This window comes from Puma concolor, chromosome B3, assembly GCF_028749965.1.
Source record: "Puma concolor isolate L17-30 chromosome B3, mPumCon1.1.hap2, whole genome shotgun sequence".
NCBI lineage: Eukaryota > Metazoa > Chordata > Mammalia > Carnivora > Felidae > Puma > Puma concolor.
In genome coordinates, this window is record NC_141672.1 from 140,546,197 (window position 1) to 140,569,256 (window position 23,060).

At 41.1% G+C, this 23,060-nt stretch overlaps 1 protein-coding gene and 1 pseudogene across 2 annotated transcripts in view; both read left to right on the forward strand.

The window, feature by feature from the left end:
- The window catches only part of AGBL1 (AGBL carboxypeptidase 1), an 862,602-nt gene that overhangs the window by 361,422 nt on the left and 478,120 nt on the right, over positions 1–23,060 (forward strand). The window lies entirely within an intron of this gene.
- Positions 16,188–18,035, forward strand: LOC112855011 (tubulin beta chain pseudogene; annotated as a pseudogene).

The following is a 23,060-nucleotide window of genomic DNA, read 5'->3' on the forward strand; positions in this document are numbered from 1 at the left end:
AGATAAGTCCAAGAGTCGGCTGTGTTGTTTTCAGCCTTATCCATCTTTCACAGCTTAGGAATTCTTGTGCTAAGGAGAAAGAAGAAATGTATTCCTGACCCATAACTGTGATGAGTTAACCTACTTTGGTAATATATTTATAATCCTTTCGAGCTCCTTGGAGGAAAGATGCAATAGGGATATAAAATAATAACAGAGCTAACCTTCAAGAATTTTCTGAACGCCCGGGTATGGTTTGAGGTTTAATGAGTTTGTGTTAGTAAAATATTCTGATATCCCAGTTGAAGGGAGCTAGAGAACACAAATGGTTATTAATTATTATTATTATTGACTCCTGCCCAGAGTCATGGAGATTGATGGCCTCCGCCATTTTTTTCATCCCCAGGCGTGTAGCTGCAGGTGCCAGTGCAGTGTGCAATAAATGTCTAATCCCTTAGAAGGATTAACTCTACATTGGTTTAAAAAATAACGATTTCCCATAATCTATTCTGAATATACTGCTTGGTCCCCCTCCTGTTTCATCTAGTGACTCTTGGTATCTATAATGAAAACCAAGTGCACTAAAATTCTGTCTGGACCCTTTGTGTTTTACACTGGGTAGCACTGCAGAGAAACTTCACAGATTTGTATCATTTCTGTAAAATCAGAAGAGGAAGAACTGTGGAGGAGTAGTTTTGCTTTCTCTGTGGTGTATTTTGCCTACTTTGTGTCATACTGGCTGGCTCTTGCGACCTAGCACCTCTATACTAGGTCTATACATTGTCAACCTCTACCAGGATTTTTATCAATTACCGTATTTTAAATGGTCTTAACTGCTCCAACAGAAGCTTCAGAAGCTAAGCCAAAATATGTTTCCTGGGTTTCATGCTTGGCCTGAGGAGGCAAGGGGTAAAGTTGGTGGCTGTTTAACTCTGCCCCAATCACTGTCTCTTGTCATTGGCTGAGAAACACAATGGGAAGATTTGGGCGGATGGACTGGTTCAAGTACATCTCAAAAGTGATTACAGAAAAGTTTCATTGGTTTTTGAGATACAAACATTTAGCCATTAAAATAAACAAACTTCTGCATCCCTATAATTATCGCTTGCCAAGGCAGATGCAGCTCAAATGAATCCCAGCTCATCTTGAATGCGGCGATGATGTCTCCAAATGAAGCTTTTTGCTATTTTAGCCAGAGAGGGAGCCGCTGGCATTCAGCAGAATGATCTTGTGACGACGTCCTCCTTGTTTTCCAGTCAAGTTTGAAGGGCATTTCCAATCAGGTTAATGAGGACCTGCTGATTCAGAGCTGAAATGGCTTGTTTGCATCTCCCCTCTGGTCTATCCGTGAAACGCCGTTCTCTTTTATCCACCGGCCAATCACAGCCTGCAAGAGGAACATCTGGCTTGAGCAGCTGCCAAGAGAGGAAGCACACTTTCTGTCCCCTCAAGCCAGTAGCAAGTGTGTGTAATTGAGAACCTGTAATTGCAAGAAGGCACCGACCTAGGCAGAAACCGTAAGGAGTTGCTGAGACAGGAGACAAGGAAGCATAGGCAGGCTTTGTGGGACCTTTAAGGGAGTCTGAGGTGGTAAGAACCACACAGGGTAGGGCCGCGATTCAGTGTCATCCATATGTGGCTAGAGACGTTATTGTGACACGTGTCTGACAATACACATGCCACTTTTTCATTACATGGAAGTGAAAAGAACAAAGAGGAGAACTTAATATCTTCTCATACAGAACATGTAAGGAATCATGGGTGAATTTGGGAGGCATTGCTTTGAGTCTAATGACTAAGTCTGCCCTGAGCCCAGATTTATTCTTACGGAGGCATGTGGCAGGCTAAGATAAAAACTCATTTAGGGGCACCTGGGTGGCTCAGTCAGTTGAGCATCCAACTCTTGATATTGGCTCAGGTTATAATTCCCGGGTTATGGGATCGAGCCCTGCATTGGTCTCCAAGCTGAGGGTGGAGCCGGGTAGGGATTCTCTCTCTTACTCCCTCTGCCTCTCTCCCCCTCTTGCATGCTCTCTCCCTCTCTCTCTACAATGAAAAACAAAAAAGAAAAGAAACTGGTTTGATGCCTCCACCTTTCCATGCAAGCTCACTCTCCTCAGCACACCGAAATGCCATTGCCTGAGTAGAAGATGGGTTTAAAAAGGACAGCCTATTGGTGATGTATTCCATATCTTCTTAAGAGATTCCCAAGGTTGTCTCCCTTCTCTTGGGGTCTGTTTCCTCTCAACCCTGTGACTATGCTTCTCAACCAAGATGGTTGCTGTAAAGTTGCTCTCAGAACGTTTTCAAAGCTATGGGTGAAGCAAGGTAAGAAACACTGAAGGTGACTGAGAAAGTTTGAAAAGTCTCCTAGATTTTTCCAGTTTGCCTTACCTTCTCCACACCCCCCACCTCACTTGGTACCTCTGTCTTTGTGAATTTCCACCTACGATTGGCTTATAAAGTAGTAGAGCAACTAACTTTGAGCCTCAGTGATCTCCAAGAACCTCTCACATACAGAAAGGCAGGGCACACATGAGGCCAAGTACAAAGCAGTGGGCAAAGTGGACCATACCAAGTGTTAAGGTCAAAGTGCCCTGAGCAAGGTGTTGGCTGACATACTGATGATCCTGTCACACTTTTCACAGGACCTGATGACAGCATTCTCAGGACAAGACCAAGAAACAATATTATTCTAGAAAATTGAGATTGCAGTTTAGCATTTGATCACCACGTTGTTTTGAATACAGAGGTCGCAGGGGGCATTAGGTCCAGTTATCCAACAAGGATTTACTGAGTGCCAGGGACTTGGGTCAGGGATAGACTGGTGAACAAGACAGATAGAGCTTTCATGCAAACTAAAGTCCGTGTTCTGAGGCAATGGCAATGATTTCTGATGGAAAATAACTTCTCTCCTGGGAGGAGAGACACGAACTGACCTGGGGAGGATGACAAGGAGACAGTGATGGCACAGGTGCAGCACAGTCACGTGTTCAAAGGCCCTGCAGGGGGAAGACAATGTGGTTTGTTTGAAGAACTAAAGAAGACACGAGTGGACCCCCAAGTAGCAGGTGCCTTAGGTTGGGTTCCCTGGGGTAGCAGCCTCTGAGAGAGAGATCTGTGGGCAGGAAGTTTACTGGTGAGGGTGTTCAGGATCAACATGGAAAGAATGGGCAGAGGGCAGAATGGGCCGTAAGGTAGTAGCAACACAGGACTTTTCTGGTTCCTTAGACTGCTCTTCAGAGCCCTGAGGCCAGGGGGCCAAACCTCTCCATTCCCACAGAGATCTTGCAGGTTACCCCCAGGGAAGGGATGTGACCAAGACTAGGACAGATTTGGGGGCTGAAAGAAGTAATTCTCAGAGAACAACCCAGCTTAGAGTTGAGTTATATAGGCTTTTTTTGGGCGGGGTTGGGGGGAGTGTTAGTTCTCTGTGCATTCTGGCTAAATGCATCTCTCTGTAATCCTCAGTGTATGTCTTTGGTGCTCATGTGAAACTACCTTGAGTGGTTATTGAATCCTCTACTATAAATGCAGAGTCAGAATTAATTTTGAATGGGTAAATCTGCACCTGGAATGACAACTAAATGCAGTTTAATATTATCAAGAACTGGCCAACAATGGCCCATGGGCTAAATCCGATCCTCCCACCCCGCCGTGTTCTTAAGTCACTCCTTTTGGAGAATCTTTCCTAACTCATCCTGCTTCTTCAGTCTCCCTCTGAGGTAAAAGTCATTCCTCCCTACTTGCACTTTGTTAATTGCATCATTGTAATGGTTGTCACATTTTATTATGCTCACATGTACGTTTGCCTCAGTGGCCAGTTGACGAGGTATCGCGGATATGGACTCTGTCCCTTCAGCTTTGTGACCCATGCACCCAGCACACTTCATTTCCTTCAGAACGCACAAGACAGCTGTTTGCTGCATGAATGAAAGAGATAAATGTAGTAAACATACTTGTTATGAATAAAGAACCTGAGGATAGCTGTGAGAGGACTGTTGAACATTATTCAGAATCTTTATTATAACCTCATTTTCTCAATGTTATTCTTATCAGTAGGACATTGGTCAATACAATTAGGATCCATGTATCTTTGGAATTCAAATGCTCTTTCTCCCTCCTTATATCTCCCTGTTTGTAGAGACCTGGGTCTCAGCTATGCCTGTCTCTACTTGTTTACCCAACTCCTGCCAAAGGTCTGACTCACCTTGGAGCTCCACACACTGGTTCCTGGTGACCTTTGACAATATCAAGTTAGTTCCCAGCTTGAGTCTTAAGTGCCAATCCTACCTGCATAGTTTTCCATATTCTTCTCTTTGCATAGCCTGTTAGATGTTTATCTTTATATCATGGTGGCCTATAGGACTTAAATCATACCATACCCCCTTTTTATGGTATTGGCCCAGATCAGTAGTCATCTAGTACTCTGTGGTTTTAATCACTCTGCTGGCCCTTGAGCCTGCCAGTTCTGTCTTACTCTGATCTTCAGACTTCCCTGACCCTCTACAACTGGCACCAGAAGGCGTTCTGTAATCAGAATTCAAAGAGTGGAGGGGTCAGGTTGCTGGGGGGTGGCTACATGGTACAACATTTTTCCAGAAGCGAGGTCAGTCCACCTGAAATCTTCTCCCCTCCTATTACAGCTCTTTGCTTGAGAAAGGAGTTTCTTCCCTCCAAGGGCAGCTTCTCTGAAGCCCTGTGACAGCTGAAGTGAAGCCCCAGTCCTGGGGTGCTGCTGGTGCCATTGACTCTAGAGCCAGTGAACAGCATGATGGTGAAAATAGTAAATAATAAGTGATGCAGCATTATAGACTCATCATGCACATTTCATCCTGTGCTGGGTCAAGGGCAGAATATGCATCTCTTAAAGACCCATCTTAGAAACCCAGGTGTCTTTAGTGATGAAATGAGCTCAAAATTTGAAGAGAAAAGCCCCCCTGTTTTTTTCAAGTGGCTTCGATCCAAAGGGAGGCTCTGTTTGCAAGAAGGCATAGTGTCAGATAGCAAGTCTAATACATTTAGGTGGCCCCTCAGTCTCACCTATAAAGGACCCAACTGCAGGATTAATATTATTTTTCCTACAGTGGTTCAAGGACTCATCCAACAACCCTATCCGCAATGTTGAATGTTGTCTTTATTCTTTCTCTAAGCAGCCAAATTCATTTATTTGGAATTGAGTCTCTGAGCTGGTGACTCCTGGGAAGTGGAGAAAACCAGAAACCAGCCTGATGGAATGGCCCGTGTTGGACCTGAATAATCATGGAGAGAACACTGGTTTGCAGGGTGTGTCTGTTTCATGTAAAGAGTTCTCAGAAATGTCTGGATGGGTTTCAGATCCCCTCCTTTGCCTTCTTCTACATGAGTGGGTTTCACCTGGTTGAAGCAAAGAACGAGAGCACTAAACATCTTTAACTAATCTTGAACTTTTTTGTTCACTCCCCAATTTGGTTTCCGGTCATATTGGCCCACAATTTTAGTTGTGGTGTTTCAGCTAAACAACAGCTGGGAGTTGACAGCCAGCCAGCTGCAGCCTGCTAGAGCAAACACTTGAGCTCCTAAATGTATAAAAATGATAAAATGACTAGACATATAGGTTTCTAATTGCAGCCAGGATTCTGCAGCTGGGAAGTCACCAGAAGATATATATTCTGTGTTGTAATCCAGCAATCATGTGCTCCACCCCAACTGAAAAGCACTTCCCTTTCCCCCACCCCCAAGATTGCTGCCAAAATGTGAAGTCCATTTCCAGCCTGCAAATGATGTTCACTTCTTATTAAGGAGCTGACCCGGCTCCAGACTTATAAATCCAGCCAAAGATTGAGCCAGGGAGATAGATCAGTTGAAGTTTGAGGGGGAAATGATGATAAGATAATGCCAGAAATAAGACTCAGATGATGCAAGCCCCAGATGAGATATATGGGGGTCACAAAGGCAGCCCCCCAATCCAGTACCGCATGCAACATCCCATGTGAGATTCAGAGTGGAGCCTCTTGTTTTCTCTCTTCAACCTTCTGATACTCCTCCTCCCTCCCCTCCTTCCCTTTCTTTCCCCCGTTCCTCTTATCTCTACATGCATGCCCTCCTTCCTGCAAACAACTGTGCAACTCATCACCCTTCTCTGCTGGGTCTGTTCCAACAATGGGGGGGCGTTCATCTTACTTGAACGTCTCTTCCAAGCACTGAGAAGGCTTTCTTCTTCCTTTGTAGCAGAAATTCCCCTGACATCAAATATTCATCCTTCTGGCTCTATATAGTTCATCTTCCAAGCATTTGTTCTTGATTTGGGGGCGGGGGAAGAAATGACCAAACTTTTGTAGTTCGTTTTCTTCTGCTTGAAATTTGGCTTTCAAACTGTCATTTCACAGTGGATTTAAAAAGCTGAACACTTTCTTTGTTCTCTCTTTCCCTGGAGTACTGATCTTCCCTCTGTTGGACTAACTAGTCTTAATAACAAAAGGGCTGGTAGGGCAGGGGGAGGATGATGTGTCACAAACGAGACCAAGAAAGAGCAGTACCTCTGGGATAGTCTAAAGCATTATCTGGCAATGTCATTGGGCCCATGGCACTACACTGCCCTGGCTTTTTGCTCTTTTGTGCTAGAACAAAAATTCCTTAATAGAAGGGGCCTTTTATTTATTCTTCAGGATCGAGCCCAGAACCTGACATGTCACATACACTTAAAAATAATGTTTATCAATGAACAGTGAATGAATGAACTCCCATCAAATCTGGTTGGATCTGTTTGTGCTAATGGTAATGCCCTACATTTATAAGATTTTCTAAAATGTTTCCACATATATCATTTTACTTGATGTGACTATTAGTGAGTTGTCACTTTTTCCTACACTTTCATGAATGAGCCAGAAAGCATAAAAATAAGCAACCACTTTGAGACAGAGAATTTAACTAGAAGGAGCCATGGCACAGATGATCAGATGTATCACCTACCTGGCCTGTTGCAGTTTAGATCAGAGTCAGCAAGTCATAGCCTGTGAGCCAGATCTGGCCTGCTGGTCATTTTTGTAAATAAAGTTTTATCAGAACACAGTCATGCTAATTCATCCCGTAATGTATGTGGCTGTCTTCTCATTTCAGTGGCAGAGCCGAATAGTTGTGAGTGATGGTCAGGCCCGCACAACCCAAGATATTTACTATTTGGTCCTTGGTGGAAAAGATGTGTTGACCTCTGGTCTAGATTCTACTAACAGCAGGTGCATGTGTCACGTTTAAGGATGTCAAGGAAAGTAAGGAAATCCTGTCTGCCTTTGGAGCTCCTCTTGATTTTGGGGTGGTATTTTCTGATTGATGATCTATGTAATACACTTTAAAAGAAAGCTTTGGGAGTAAGCGTGGGGAAAGTAAATAAGAGACAACAAGGAAACAACCTCTTCAGTCAACATATGGGTGAAGGCACGCTGGAGTAACCCTGGGTTTTTTTACTCCAGTTTGTTGTGGTGTCTCAAAAAGCTCAGCATGAGGCACTTCTGAGGTCCCATTGTTCCACAAGGCATCTGTGATGTTGCACTGAGATATGCCAGCCCCCCTCCTGATCTCACACTTTCTGTTGTCTTTACACTTGAGAAGTCACTCCAGATGCGGTTCTGCTGAAAGTAACATAATTAGGTCTGGACGCCTTTCATCATCCATGGAGTGGGTACAGACTGTCTTCTCTCTGAGAACTTCATCTTTTTTCCCCCAAAGGATTCCTGAATAGTGTGAACATATGGGACCTCTCACACCTGTAGGCATTTTAGCAATTTCCTCTGATGAATCCATTTGTAGCCCTCTGCTCTGTTATACCAACGGGTTTCTCTTCTCTTACTTTTTTAATATATTGTTGTTGTTGTTGTTACCTCTGAGAGATTTTGCCTTTCACAGGGGCCAGGAAGTCATGAGATATCATGAGATATATGGTTAGCTGTGGGGAGATTTTTGCATTTGGTTGACTTTTTACTTTTGATAAGTTGGGTTGCATATTTCTAAAGGCAGATCCTTTTTATTTATCTGCATGACAACACCAGTTTTCTAGAACAAGTTCAGTTCCAGGATTTGCAATTTGCCTCTTTATCTTGGTGATTATCATTTAGCTTTACTGCTTTTATCAGTGAATTATAGATAAGGGCACTGATTGCAAACTGGTTAAGCCACTTCAAGATTCGATTAAAATCCTGCAAGTAAGAAAAACATTGAAATATTCTGTTTCATGGAGGCATCTGCTGTGTTAAAATAGCATAGACTTCAAAAGAAGAAGATCGGGATTCTAGCCACATCTCCATCCCTCCAAGACTGAAGTTGATTTGCTCTATAACTTCCCTGAGCCTCAGTTTCCTCTTCTGTGAGATCTGGATGATCATAATATCATTGCCCTCGCTGAATTCAACTTCATTCCATTCATTTTGACAGAATTCTCTTGAGCATATACTCTTTCTAGGCTCTTTGTCTAGCACAATGATTATACAAAAATATAATTTTTTCTCCTTCAGTTTACAGTGTAATGGGGATTCAGATACATAGAAAGTTGGTTTCAATATGACTTGGTACAGATCTTATGGAATATGATCTGGGTTGTATAGGGATGTAGGAGAGGGATAGTTTTCTCAGTCTGAGTTTCCAGGGAAACTTCCTCTGAGACATGATACCTAAGCAGTTACTGGATTAGCGTCATCAAGCTAAGACAGAAGAGAAGGGTACTTAGGTGGTGAGTCTAGGGACCAGGCCATGAAGTCCTTGTGAGCCTTCCTAACGAGTCCCCAGTTTATCTGGAACACTCTAGGGGTCCAGTGAGGGGGTGTGACACAACAGGATATACTCAGTTCTGGGCCTCAGGCTAGGTTCTGGGTGTATGTGGGAAGTGGGGGTACAGATAACAGAATACAATTTTCAAAAACTAATTGTGTTCTAGGCACTGGCCAAATACCACACATTCATGAATTCTCTTTGTTCTCATAGTATCCCTCTAAAGTGAACTTTACTTCCATTTATGCTTGAGGGATGGGGACTTAGAGATGACATATACATTGCCCTCAGTATGCTCATAGATGAGGGGAGATTGTGTAAGTGGGATCGTATCTCAGCATGAAAGAAGCCATTAGGAGTTCTGTATGGAGTGATGTAGGTACACAGAAGAAAATAGCTGAGCTGTGCTTGGCGAAGTCTTTGTAGAAGAGGTAGTGTCTATAAGGTGAGTAGAAATTGTCCATGAGATAGGAGGGTACAGCCAAGGGAACCACAAGAAGAAAAATGGTGGAGCAGACACTGGAACTCCAAATGGTTGTGTATGGCTAGTGGAGTAGAGTTGAGGGTCCTGGGATTAGATGACATGACAGGTAAAACCAGGCTTCATGGTACAAGCAGTGGGAAGTCACAGATAAGTTTTAAGCAAGTGTGTGCTATGATAAAATACGTTTTAGAAAGATCATTTTGGTGGCACTATAAAGAAGATGAAGAAAATTGAAAGATGGCCATTTCTAGACAAGGGAGTAGACTCCTGGACTGGTATGGTAGGAGTGGAGATGAAGCAGGAATAATATTTAGGGGGCAGAACAGAGACAAGTTAGTGTTCAAGGGACCAAGGGAGAGAGAGGGGGATATAAGGAGTCACTTGGTTTTCTGTTAGGGGGCTGGGTAGGCAGTTGAACCAAACACAGATGGAGACTCTAAGAAGAGGAGTATTTGGGAGGTGCCTGGGTGGCTCAGTCAGTTAATCATCCGACTTCAGCTCAGGTCATGATCTCATGGTTTGTGAGTTTGAGCCTCACATTGGGGTCTGTGCTGACAGCTTGGAGCCCGGAGCCTGCTTGAGATTCTGTGTCTCTCTCTCTTTGCCCCTTCCCTTCTTGCACTCTGTCTCTGTCTTTCTCAAAAATAATTAACTCAACACCCAAAAAACAAATCCAGTAGAGAAATGGGCAAAAGACATGAAGAGACACTTCTCCAAAGAAGACATCCAGATGGCCAACCAACACATGAAAAAAAATGCTCAACTTGCTCATCATTAGGGAAATACAAATCAAAACCACAATTAGATACCACCTCACACCTGTCAGAATGACTAACATTAACAGCTTGAGCAACAACAGATGTTGGTGAGGATGTGGAGAAAGAGGATCTCTTTTGCACTGCTGGTGGAAATGCAAACTGGTGCAGCCACTCTGGAAAACAGTATGGAGGTTCCTGAAAAAATTAAAAATAGAACTTCCCCATGACCCAGCAATTGTGCTACTAGGTATTTATCCAAAGGATACAGGTATGCTGTTTCGAAGGGGCACATGCATCCTAATGTTTGTAGCAGCACTATCGAACAATAGCCAAAGGATGGAAAGAACCCAAATGTTCATCAATGGATGAACGGATAAAGAAGATGTGGTGCATATATACAATGGAGTATTATTTGGCAATCAAAAATAATGAAATCTTGCCATTTGCAACTATGTGAGTGGAACTAGAGGATATTATGCTAAGCTAAATTAGTCAGAGAAAGACAAACATCATATTACTTCACTCATATGAGGATTTTAAGACACAGAATAGATGAACACAAGGGAAGGGAAGCAAAAATAATATAAAAACAGGGAGGGGGGACAAAACATAAGAGACTCTTAAATATGGAGAACAAACAGAGGGTTACTGGAGGGGTTGTGGGAGGGGGGAAGGGCTAAACGGGTAAGGGGCATCAAGGAATCTACCCATGAAATCATTGTTGCCCTGTATGCTAACTAACTTGGATGTAAATTAAAAAAAAAAATTAATAAAAATAAGTAAACATTAATTTTTTTTTTTTAAAAAGAAGAGTATTTGGGAAGGAAAGAGCTTGAGGGAAGGACACTGAAATGTGTTTAGAGAACTCATGGAGGGAAACAGACTGGCAGAATGTGAGTGGTGATGGAGAGAAAGAAACTGGGAATGCTTTGAGCATGCTGAAGGACAATGGCATCATTTAGGGAACAGGATGATCTTTTGTCATTTAGGATGTCATTAGGATGATCTTTTGTCAGGGTGAGTCTCACGGCCCCTTGAGAACCAGCAAAGGGTGCCTTGAGCCCACCTTCCTTTCTTGTGGAAGTTTTAAAGTCTCTTGGTATTTCCAAGATTTCATGAAGCCTAATTTCTCATGATCTCCTGAGTCTATATACTTTTTCTGTAATACTTTGGCTTTCTACATAATATTTATCTACCTGTGAAACTGTTCTCTTCACTTGTTCCTGCGAAACATGCAGAGAAATTTCCCTGAACATTGTAGACTTGACCCAAGGTCTTGTGGTCAGATGGTGGTCACCATGGGTGCCAGGAAAGCAAGCTTTCCAGATTACTTCTTTTATAGTCCTGTGCTTAAAACCCCCCTTGCCCTTTCTCCCCTCCTGCCTTTGGTTTCATATCAACTCTTGACTCCTCCTCTTTACTCCTTCATTCACTCTTGGTTGTTTTCCCCTTCTCGTCACTCTTTTTCTGGAGCCACAAACCATTCCCCAAACCTCCCCCTCTCTTAGGCAGGGTGGTTGCTCCTTATTTTCTGAACTGTTGGTGCTTACTGGCCCTTGTGACCTTGGGACAGGAGATGAATGGAGGAAGCATCACCTTTTCCTCTATCAAGTATTTCCTTCCAAATATAGTTCAGGCACTGCTGTAAAGGGACTGCAGCCTACCTACTTCATTATGTGATAAATATAGGGCAGGGGTGGGTGAAGGGTCATGTTTGTGACACAGGATTACTGGTTTTATTTAGACAAGTTCCATTTGACATATCTGTGAGACATCAAGTTTACTCTATGGTCTTATTCCTCCTAGGAGATGCTTCTTAGAAAGGGTAGTTTTGTAGATCATCCTATCCTTTCCCTTATGTTCATATTTAAAGAAAGTTGACTGTTGAGTGTTATTCTCCCTCTTCACTGGCTGTTCTCATGTGGATGTTACAGGTTCTTCAGAATAATGTCTCAGTTTTGGGCTGAGGAGCTCAGTTTCTCCTGGTGGGCTGTCCTCGTGAGGGTGAGGGTGAGACTGTAAGTCCAACACAGAGTTCACACAGTTAAAAAATCAGTTTCATTGCCACAGGCTGTACCTTCCTTCTGCTAGTGGCCTCAGAGGTCTACACCATCGATCACAAAGTTAAACAGGTATAAATGACCCTGCAAAATCTATCACCACCAGGGGAATGTCAGCCTCCTCTTGCATCAGCACAATCACTGGCCATGAAAATCTTTCTTCAGCTAGCACTAGGGTTTTTGCCTAATTTTTATGGCTGGGATAATAGGCTCTGGACCCTTTTACTTAAAACAAAAACTCATGAAAACTAGCTTAAGTCAAAAAGAGAATTGACGCTCATTTATCAGAAAAATACAAGAGGATAAGGGACTTCCTCTCCTCTCCCCATTCCTCCCTTGTCCTCTCTCTCTTTCCTGGTTTCCAGAACCTGGTTCTCTTGTCTGGCTTCCCAGATGGTAGCACGGATGACCACCAGAAGCTTCAACTATTCATGAACTTTCAATACTCATGGTTCCTGTATAGGGTTTCTCTTCCTTGACAATTTCAGCAGCAGTCCTGGGAACAGCTCTGATTGGTACAGCTTGAATCATGGGAATCTCCAAGAACCATGGGGTGTGTGTGAAGTAATATGGCACTCTGATTGGCCAGATCTGGGTCAGGTGTTCAGCTCTGGAGCAAAAATTAAGGGAGTCTCTCCTGAAGCATTGGGACTGAACATGAAGAATAGTGATTCACCCAACGCATGCTGGATTTATGTTTGGTATCCTGATGAACAGGATATAGCCCTAGTACAGGTGGGGGTCCAGTCCTTACCCTGCTTAGCCTCTGTAAACTTTTCTCTCAGGCACTGGTCCCTGATCCCACACCCAAGTTATTGACTGGGATCCAGTGCTGTAACTGCCTGAGGGTGGACATCAACACAGCATGACACTGTTTTCCTCAGTTCATACTTTTATTTAGATCAATCGATTAATCGATTGATCTATCTATCTATAGTCTTTTACTTGGGAGAACTGATCTTTGAAAAATAAATCTCAGCAATTCTCATTTCATACAGATATTCCAGGAGCCATTATTATTCATGTGTTTGTTTTTTTTATAAAATAATTCAAACATACTGTAACGCACAGAGAATGATGTGAGGAAGACACTTAAAGCTAATGCTGATACTTGACAAATTGTGACACTTTTATGTACTTGCTTTAGGGTTTTATTTTTAAACAAAGGAAATATAGAAGATAAGGGTTGAAGCCTCCTTGTATCCATCCAAAATCCAATTTCCATCCTTTCTTTTCCGAAATTACAACTATACTGAAGCTGGTATCAGTCGTTCATCTATCTGTCTACCTGTTTCTGCTTTTGAATTTTCTCTTTGCTTTTTTTGGTCAATTTTTCTATGCCTGTATATGACTAGTTTACAATATTTTTATAGAAAGTGTTAATTGAAGTCCTCCATTAATTAAAAGCAAACACACATACACACCACTACCGCCATCACCACCCAGAAAACACCCTAAAATTGAAAAAAAAAAACTCTCAAATGTAACTTTTCCGAGGTTGATATATCAACTTTGTGAGATGTTGTTTAAAAAAGAAAATAAAAGTGGTACTTGGGTGGCTCAGTTGGTTAAGCATTTGACTCTTGATTTTGATCTCAGGGTCGTGAGATCAAGCCCTGTGTTGTGCTCCACCAGTGTGGAGCCTGCTTAAGATTCTCCCTCTTCTCTCTCTGACTATCACTCCTGCTCTCTCCCTCTCTAAAAATGGAAGGAAGGAAGGAAGGAAGGAAGGAAGGAAGGAAGGAAGGAAGGGGACAAAAAACTCCCACTATGATTGTTATCTTGCCGATTTCTGCTTGTAATTATTTTTGCTTTTGTGTTTTAAAGTGATGTTGCTAGAGGTATACATATTCATGTTTTTGAGAGTTCTTAATGCATTGTTCCCTTGAGGGTTATACTTTATCTCCCTTTATTATGATTAATGATTTTTCTGTGAATAATTTTTTCATGTAGTAGTAATTATTAGAGGTTTGTTTATTAGTCATATTTCTCTATCTTATTTTGTGTTTGCTGATCATTTCTCTTTTCCTTTTTATTACCTTTTTTTCTTTGTATGCGTGTGTATTTGATTCATCTTCTTTCTTTGGATTTACTCTATTTTTTCCTCTTTGATTCTTGATTTGAACAAATTCATTTTATTTTAACTCTACCTTGTTTTTAAAAAAATAATTTTATAATATAAATTTGAGGATTATTTTCTTATATTTCTACCTATTTTACAATTTCCAACATTATTTCTTAAACCCATGGATCGATTGGATTATATTTTCAGGTGTCTGACAGTAGTAGTAGAGGTGGTTATTATTATTAAAATAATTTCTCTTGGGGTGCCTGGGTGGCTCAGCCAGATAAGTATCCAACTTCAGCTCAGGTCACGATCTAGTGGTTCTTGGGTTCAATCCCCCATCAGGTTGTGTGCTGACAGCTCACAGCCTGGAACCTGTTTCAGATTCTGTGTCGCCCTCTTTCTCTGCCTCTCCCCCACTCACACTCTGTCTCTCTCTGCCTCAAAAATAAACATTAAGAAAATATTAAAATAATTACTCTTATAATCTTTGTAGTAATGCTTGGTTTCAAATTCAATTGGAATGTGATCAGGGAACATGGACAATATGGGAATAGTTCTTCAATGTTTATTGAATCTTCTTTATGACATATATGGTACCTAACAAAATTTTTAATTATTTTTTTATTTTTTTAATTTTTGAGAGAGACACAGAGAGCACGAGCAGTGGAGGGGCAGAGAGAGAAGGAGAGAGGAAGAATCCCAAGCAGGCTCTGTGCAGTCAGTGCTCACAGAGTGATGTGTGGCTCAAACTCATGAAAACGTGAGATCATGACATGAGTTGAAATCAAGAGTTGGATGCTTTTTTTTTTTTTTAATTTTTTTTTAACGTTTTATTTATTTTTGAGATAGAGAGAGACAGAGCATGAACGGGTAGGGGCAGAGAGAGAGGGAGACACAGAATCGGAAGCAGGCTCCAGGCTCTGAGCCATCAGCGCAGAGCCCGACTCGGGGCTTGAACTCACGGACTGCGAGATCGTGACCTGAGCTGAAGTCGGATGCTTAACCGACTGAGCCACCTAGGTGCCCCAAGAGTTGGATGCTTAACTGACTGAGCCACCCAGGTGCCCCACTACCTGGCAAATTTTTATGCATGCTTAATATATTCTCTGATGGAGGCAGAATTATTTAAGACCAAGCTTTTCAATTGCACTGTTTGAATTTTTATCTTTTTCTTTTATTTTTTTCTATTTGATTTATCAATTTCTTTTTTTTTTTTCAACGTTTTTATTTATTTTTGGGACAGAGAGAGACAGAGCATGAACGGGGGAGGGGCAGAGAGAGAGGGAGACACAGAATCGGAAACAGGCTCCAGGCTCTGAGCCATCAGCCCAGAGCCCGACGCGGGGCTCGAACTCACGGACCGCGAGATCGTGACCTGGCTGAAGTCGGATGCTTAACCGACTGCGCCACCCAGGCGCCCCGATTTATCAATTTCTAAAGGAAGTTTATTAAAAATATCCCAATATTATTATTTGTCCTTGGAACTATTTTGTATTGTCCCATGTTTTTGCCTTAAACTCAATTTCCCATCAATACTAGAATGACTAAGTCAGATAAAAATATATCAAGTGAATCTTTTTTTTTACCCAAAGAAAATTGGGGTAATTTAAATATTCCTTTTCTAAATATTATATATCTGATGGTGTGCCTGGGTGGCTCAGTCAGTTAAGTGTCCAACTCTAGATTTTGGCTCAGGTCACAATCTGATGGCTTCATGAGATCGAGCCCCATGTCGGGTTCTGCCCTGACAGCATGGAGCCTGCTGGGAATTCTAACTTGTTCTCTACCCTTCTCCACTCATGCTCTTGTGTTCTGTCTCTCTCAAAATAAATAAATAAGCATGAAACAATATTATATAGCTGAAATGTTTGGCTGTTTATAGAAAATCCAATAAATAGTAGTATCTTTTAAAAGATTACTTAATTTTATTTAAGTAGCCCTGACTAATTTGGATTAATTTATTTCATCATGTTTCTTGCTATTTATTTAAGATGCACACACACACATATATGTAATTTTTTTTTTTTTTGCTTACTTTTTTTTAACCCCATTTCTACCTCTGTGGGCTTATAGAGTTTAAAAAAATTCCTTTATTTTTCTCCTCTCCCAGGTTGGAAGCTACTAATATTTTAATTATTTTTCTTTTTACTTTCCCTTAATTAAAATATATTGAAGTATAATATGCATAGATAAAATTGTACACAACAAAAATGAATTTATCACAAAATGAACATTCATGTAACTGGCATACAAGAAGTAAAACATTGACAGTATTTCAGAAGCATGGAACATTAATACATTTTAAAAATAAATCTTTAAAGTTAATTAAGTTCTACTCTCAGAACCTTCCTGTCCCTGCATTCAGACCTCAGTGCTGTAGCCTCTGGGACATGTCTCATACTGCTAGCCTGCCATTAGCAACATAGAAAAAAATTCCATATCATTTTCTTGTCCTGTACACACCTTGAGGTGAGCAAAAATAAAATAAAGTAAATTTTAACTCTGAGGGAAATCGTGCTCATCCAGACTGGTCAGTTGGCAACCGGTCGGTGCCAAGTTCTGAGAGGTAATTAGTGAGGAGTATGGCATTGATCCCCCTGGAACCTACCTACAGTGACCTGCAGCTGAAAAATGTCTGTGTGTACCACAATGAAGCCACAGGTGACAGATATGTTCCTCATGCTACCTTGGTGGATCTAGAACCCAGGACTATGGACTCTGGTCACTCAGGTCCTTTTGACCAGATGTGGAGACCAGACAACTTTGTTTCTGTTTGGTTTGGGGCAGGCAACAACTGGACAAAGGGCCATTCTACAGAAGCGCCAAGTGGACCCACTCGCTAGGTGGGGGCACAAGCTACAGGGTGGGCACCTTGCTCATCAGCAAGACTGCATCACCAACACCTTCAGGGTGGTACCCTCACCAAAGTGTTGGGTGCTTTGGCTGAGCCCTAAAACACCACCCTCTCTGACTGTCAGATGGTAGAGAATGTGGGTGAGACCACTGAATTGACAACTGAGCCCTTTAGGAAATCTGCTTTCACACCATCAAGCTGACCACACCCACCGTGGGACCAGAACCACCTGGTCTCAGCCACTGTGAACAGTGTCACCAATAGCCTCCGCTTTCCTGGTCAGCTCAATGTTGGCCTCCACAAACCAGCTGTCAAGTTGGTGCCCTTCCTGTGTCTCTACCTCTTCAGGCTTGGCTTTGCTCCTTTGACCAGCCATGGAAGCCAGTGGTGTGGGGCCTTCACTGTGTCCAAACTCACCCAGCAGGTCTTTGATGCCAAGAACATGATGGCTGCCAGCTCATGGCCATGTTTGGGCACAAGACCTTCCTCTACTGGTACTCAGGTGAGGGTGTGGACCAGATGGAGTTCACTGCAGCTGGGACCAGCAGGAATGACTTTGTCTCCTAGTGCCACCAGTACCAGGATGCCATCACAGAAGAAGAGGAGGCCTAAAGCAGAGCACCATCACCTCAGGCTTCTCAGGTCCCTCAGCCTTCTTCCTCAACTGCCCTTTTCCTGTCCCTCAGAGTTTGCATTTTCTGCCTCTGTCTTATTTTCTTTTCCTTTTTTGGAAGGTGGACGGGAGGTTCCTAGGACAGTGCCTGGCACATAGTAAGCACTCGTTAAGTATTTATTGTTTATTAAATGTCTCCTCTCTTCCACTCTGGGAAGCCTAGATTTCTACCCTTCTGGGTAACCCTGTATTTCTTTTTGGTGCCCATTTCTTCCATCTGTCCAGGTCATATTTCCCTTTGTTTTTAAGATAATTCTCCAAGAAGCTGGGTCTCATCAGATCCCATTTGGAACCATGTACTGAAAACTGGATACATGGGCACCATCCTAATTCATGTGGTCGTCCAGGGGAAAGGAAAGCAAGCTACTTCATAGCAAGTGGAGGTACCTGTAAGAAAAGGATATAGGCTTTTCCATTCTAGAGCAGTTTTGGAGAGGGGGATCCAGGCTATTGAAGTCCTAATTTTCAGGTATTTCCCTTTTCCTTTCTCAGCTTCAGGGGAGGTGATAACAGTATCATCTCCATTTTTAGTCTCCTTCCAAGCTCTGTCTCGGGCTGTTTCCTTTTCAGGGGTCTGCCCCACTCTGTCTAGGGGATTCCTCTCTCTCCTACTTCACCTCCTGCACATGCTGGATTCTGTCCTTTTCCCCTGGTTGGAAAAGGAGGCCAAGAGAGGGAGGAGAGACTAGCCTTGCCCTAAGGCTCCCAGAAAGGCTCTCCCATGCCCACCTTTTCTTAACAAAAACCCAGCCCTCTTGTGTATTTATGGAAAGGTGTGTATTGTCACCTAAATATTTGAGTCATTCCTCCAGAGAGGGTACAAGGAGACCCTTCATCTTTTGGCAACATCTCATATCTTCCTTTTGCTATTTCCTTCTCCCTGCCCACCCTTGGTTTTGTTCTGTCTTACACTTCAAATTTCTACTTTGTGTTGAACTTGCCTTTTTTTTTTTTTTTTTTGGTATTGAAAGGATGACATTGCCCCAAGAGCCAAAAATAAATGAGAATTGGAAAAAAAAAATAAAGTTAATTAAGTTCCATAAATTAGCTAAAGTTATACAATATCTCTATACTTTCCCAAATGAGATGAGGATTTTAACAAACTCAACCAGTCATTAAACACTGCTTCTCACCTTCTTTGATGTTTTTAACTTTAATTTCATTTACTGGAAGCAAAGTCAATTATCTTCTATTCTGCAGTTACACAAGTTTACCCAATTGCATCTCACTCTCTGTGTGTTGTTTTTGCTTCTTTCTAAAGTACATCCTTTAGTAGTTTTTTCAGTACTGATTTATAAGAAGTAAACTCTGAACTTTATTTTCTATCTGAAAATATCCTTAGTCCATCTTCACTTGAGTGATACTTCATCCTGACATAAAATTCCCAGTTGACAGTTAAGAATTGTCAAGCTGGACAGTCAGCACTTTGAATTTTTTTCTCTGTTGTTTTCAGTTATTTATTACTAATAATGTTAAATCGACACACAATGTAACTGACATTTATTTGAAAGGAATTTGTCTTTTCTCTCTGATAGTTTTCAAGAACATTTCTTTCTATTTTTGCTGTAGGGTGTCCTCCTGTTTTCAATATGGAGTCTCACCCTTCTCCCATCTGTCCCTGATATCCCTGCATCTGTATGGTTCCATCACTTGAGAATAAATCTTCAGCTCTCAGACATGAAGGGGGAGGAAAGGTTGCTTAGTCTTATAATTTGGAGGATGGGACCTGAGGGTCTGATTGCTTTTCATACAGACTTTCAGTCAATTTCAATTCAATTTCAATTTCAATCCAAAGTGTGTTTGGAAATTTTCTGTATGTCTCATAGCCAGAGACACCAGTTGCACCCATTTTCTGATCTCTTACTCTTGGAAATTGGCTTGCATCCTTTTGGTGTATAAATTTGAGGGATCTCTGATCCGCTAAATCACATAGCACTAGACCATCTGCTTTCAGTCTCTCAATATTTAGATATTTCTTGTCTGTTGTCATCTCCTCTATTTTCTGTGTGTTTGAAGATTTATGAATATTATTAAAATATTTTACAGTAATTTTGGAGGGGGGTTCCTAGAGATATAATGGTTGAGTGCATGTATTCAATCGTCAGTGTTTAAAATAAAAATCCTTTCCATTAAGATTTTACAGACATTGGAAATTCTATTAACGGAAGATAGAGTCCTTCATTTCATAATTAGAAATATCCCAGGGAGACATATCACATTAACTTATAATTATAAATGGCTGGTATGCTTCCCTCTTTATAATTGACCCCTGATTCAGAATTAATTGCTTCTCTATCCCTGTTATATCTCCTTCACATATTTACAGTTTGTGGTTGGCAGGTCTCAGTAACCAGACTGTGAACTAGTTGGGATTATGTTCAAGGCACTTTTGCGCTCGTGTATCTTTAGTTGCAATCACAGTGCTTGGTGCAAAGGGTGCTTCATAAATGCCTCTTCAACAAAACTGAATAATTTAGAGTCATAATTAGCACAGAAACCTTCAGCTATAACCAGAGTGTTTTTCACCCTTTGGCGAGAAATTTCAGCCAGATGTTCACTGGGTTCCCAAGTTTTTCTCCCAGATTTGCCACGTGATCTGATTGATCATTGAGTTTGGTAACTGGCATTGTGAGGAGATAAAAACTTCAAGTAATGATAAAATAACAATATTATTTTGTATCATTCTCTTATTGTGTAAGATGTTTGTGTTCTCATATATTTTATTAAATGTTTATTTATTTATTGAGAAAGAGGCAAAGAGAGAGGGTGAAAGAGAATCCCAAGCAGGTTCCACACTGTCAGCGTGGAGATGATGTGGGGCTCGATCCCATGAACTACAAGATCGTGACCTGAGCCAAAATTGAGAGTTAGACGCTCAACTGACTGAGCCACCCATATGATCCCCCCAAATATATATATATATATTTTAATCCTCATACATCCCTGCAAAATTAGAGAATTGCAAATTATATTTTATTTTGTTTTTGTGTATTCTTTCAAAAAATAGAAGAGACTGGTGGGGATAATTATCACCAATTTGGGAAAAGAAAAGAATATCCCCTTCTTTAATGTTATTTTCTGTAAAACTAAGAGAAGCAAAGGGTCAAGGAACCTCTGTTTATTCTCTTCATACATACAAAACAAAGTGACCATTTAGTAAAAATGGCTAGACACAATTATAAGTATCCTAGATATCTTGCCCACTCAAGAGCTGACAATCAACAAAAGTCAGCAAAAGGATTAATGATCATTTCTGTCTAGAATAGAAAGAGTTGCCATTGTTAATTTTGAATATTATCTATTCTACCTCAGAAGAAAATGGTGGGCTGGGGATTTTGGCTGGGCTGTGTTTCCAGGAGGGAGGAATGGTATAGGTTTGAGAAAGGTTAGCGTCTGTGACTAGGCACTTTGAACAAAGTGAAATGGAAGCAGGGAAGCTCAGATTACACAAGGGAATGTTTTCAAAACTGAAGAAAAGGTCCCAGAGCAAGAGTGACTGTAAGAACATTAAAGAGTGCTGATTCAGAGCGAAAAGAGGGAATGTGCATTGAATACATTTATTCATTGTGGAATAAATATAGACTGCTACCTCCACTAACTGGTATTTACAGTTCTCAACTAGTTTCGTAGAATGAGTTGTTGTTTTTTTTTGTTTGTTTTTGTTTTTGTTTTTTGTTTTAAAGTAAACTCTGTTCCTTATGTGGGGCTCAAACTCATGTCCCCAAGATCAAGAGTTGCATGCTCTACTGACTGAGTCAGCCAAGTGCCCCATAGAATGAGTTTTGAGTTTCTATTTAGCTAGCAGGAAGTGTGCATTTTAAAATGCATTAAAGGAAGCTAAAGTGGTAAATAAATCATTCTGCCATCTTAAACTGTCCACAAGGTGTTCAGTAAAAGTAGTGATCTGGTTAGCAGCTGGGAAACCCAAGTTTCAAAGGAGCAGCAGCAACATTCCATTGTTATGTAAATGGAGGGGAATAAGGGACTACTCAATTTGAGAAAGCTCAAATTAATTAACATCATATCATACCATCAAGGGTGTCATCTATTAATGCGTAGCAGCTTTTCAGGTGCGGCTCCCTTGGTTATCAGTCTCCACTCTGAGCTATTTTTATGTTAGCTGTGAAAAAGCAGAATAATTGTAGGGTCTGTGCCATGCTGACTTGTCAGACAAAATGGACCGTTGGTGCACTATTTTCTTCTTCTAAAGAACAGACAGATAAACATCCATCATATAGGTGGGACTTAAGAGCTTTATGGTGCCAGCTGATGGAAATTCCTTTCATGCTGCATAGGTTTGTGGAGGGAAGCTTTGTCTTTGTCTCATGGCTTACTGATGATCATTACTTTTCAGAGAATTTACCAGCATCTTGTGACTGACCTCAAAATGAAAGCTGGAGATTCACACATTGGGCAAGAAAGTTGAGGATGAGTCAAAAAAGCTGATGTAATTTAAACAAGACCCTTAATAAATGAGTGGAATCAAGATATACAGAATGAATATAGTTACTAACATAAGTATATTCAGTATGTTAGATGTATTTTAATGTATCATTGCTATGATTTCATATATGTGAGAAATTTTGGAAAGCCAGCTGAATAGCTTCAGAATTGCTAACATTATTCCTAAGGCTCTTCTACATTTCATTTCCAAATAGATTATTAATAAATAAGAGCTTGAGCTATAAAAAAAAAAAAAAAAAGAAATTTGAGGACAGGTTATTCCAAGTTTCAGTATGTGAATAGGTGTATATATATTGATCAAGCAATATATATACAATATATAAGCAATAAGTTTACTTATTTATTTTGAGAGAGACAGAGAGAGTGAGAGTGGGAGAGGGGCAAAGAGGGAGAATCCCAAACAGGCTCTGTGATGTGCAGAACCTGACAAGGGCCTTGAACTCACAAACTGTGAGATTGTGACCTGAGCCAAAATCAAGAGCTGGACACTGAAACGACTGAACCACCCAGGTGCCCCAAAGTGGGCTTTTGGGTTTTTAATATGTTCACTAAGCAGCAAAACCATTACCACTATCTTATTCCAGTACATTTTCATCACCCCAGTAGAAACACTGTACCTATTAGTAGTCACTCCCATTCTCTCCTCCCCACAGTCCCTGAAAATCACTAATGTATTTTGTCTCTATGAATTTGCCTCTTCTGGACATTTTATAAAAACAGTATCATAATAATATGTGGTTCTTTATATCTGGCTTCTTTCACTTAGCATAGTGTTTTCAAAGTTCATCCATGTTGTGTGTTTTAGAACTTTACTTCTTTATGGCTTAATATTCCCTTGAATGGATATACCACGTTGTTTATCCATTAGTCAGTTGATAGGCATTTGGCTTATTTCCACTTTTTTGGTTGCTGTGAATAATGCTGCTAGGAACATCCACGCATGAGATTTTATGTGGACACACTTTTTCAGTTCCCTTGGAT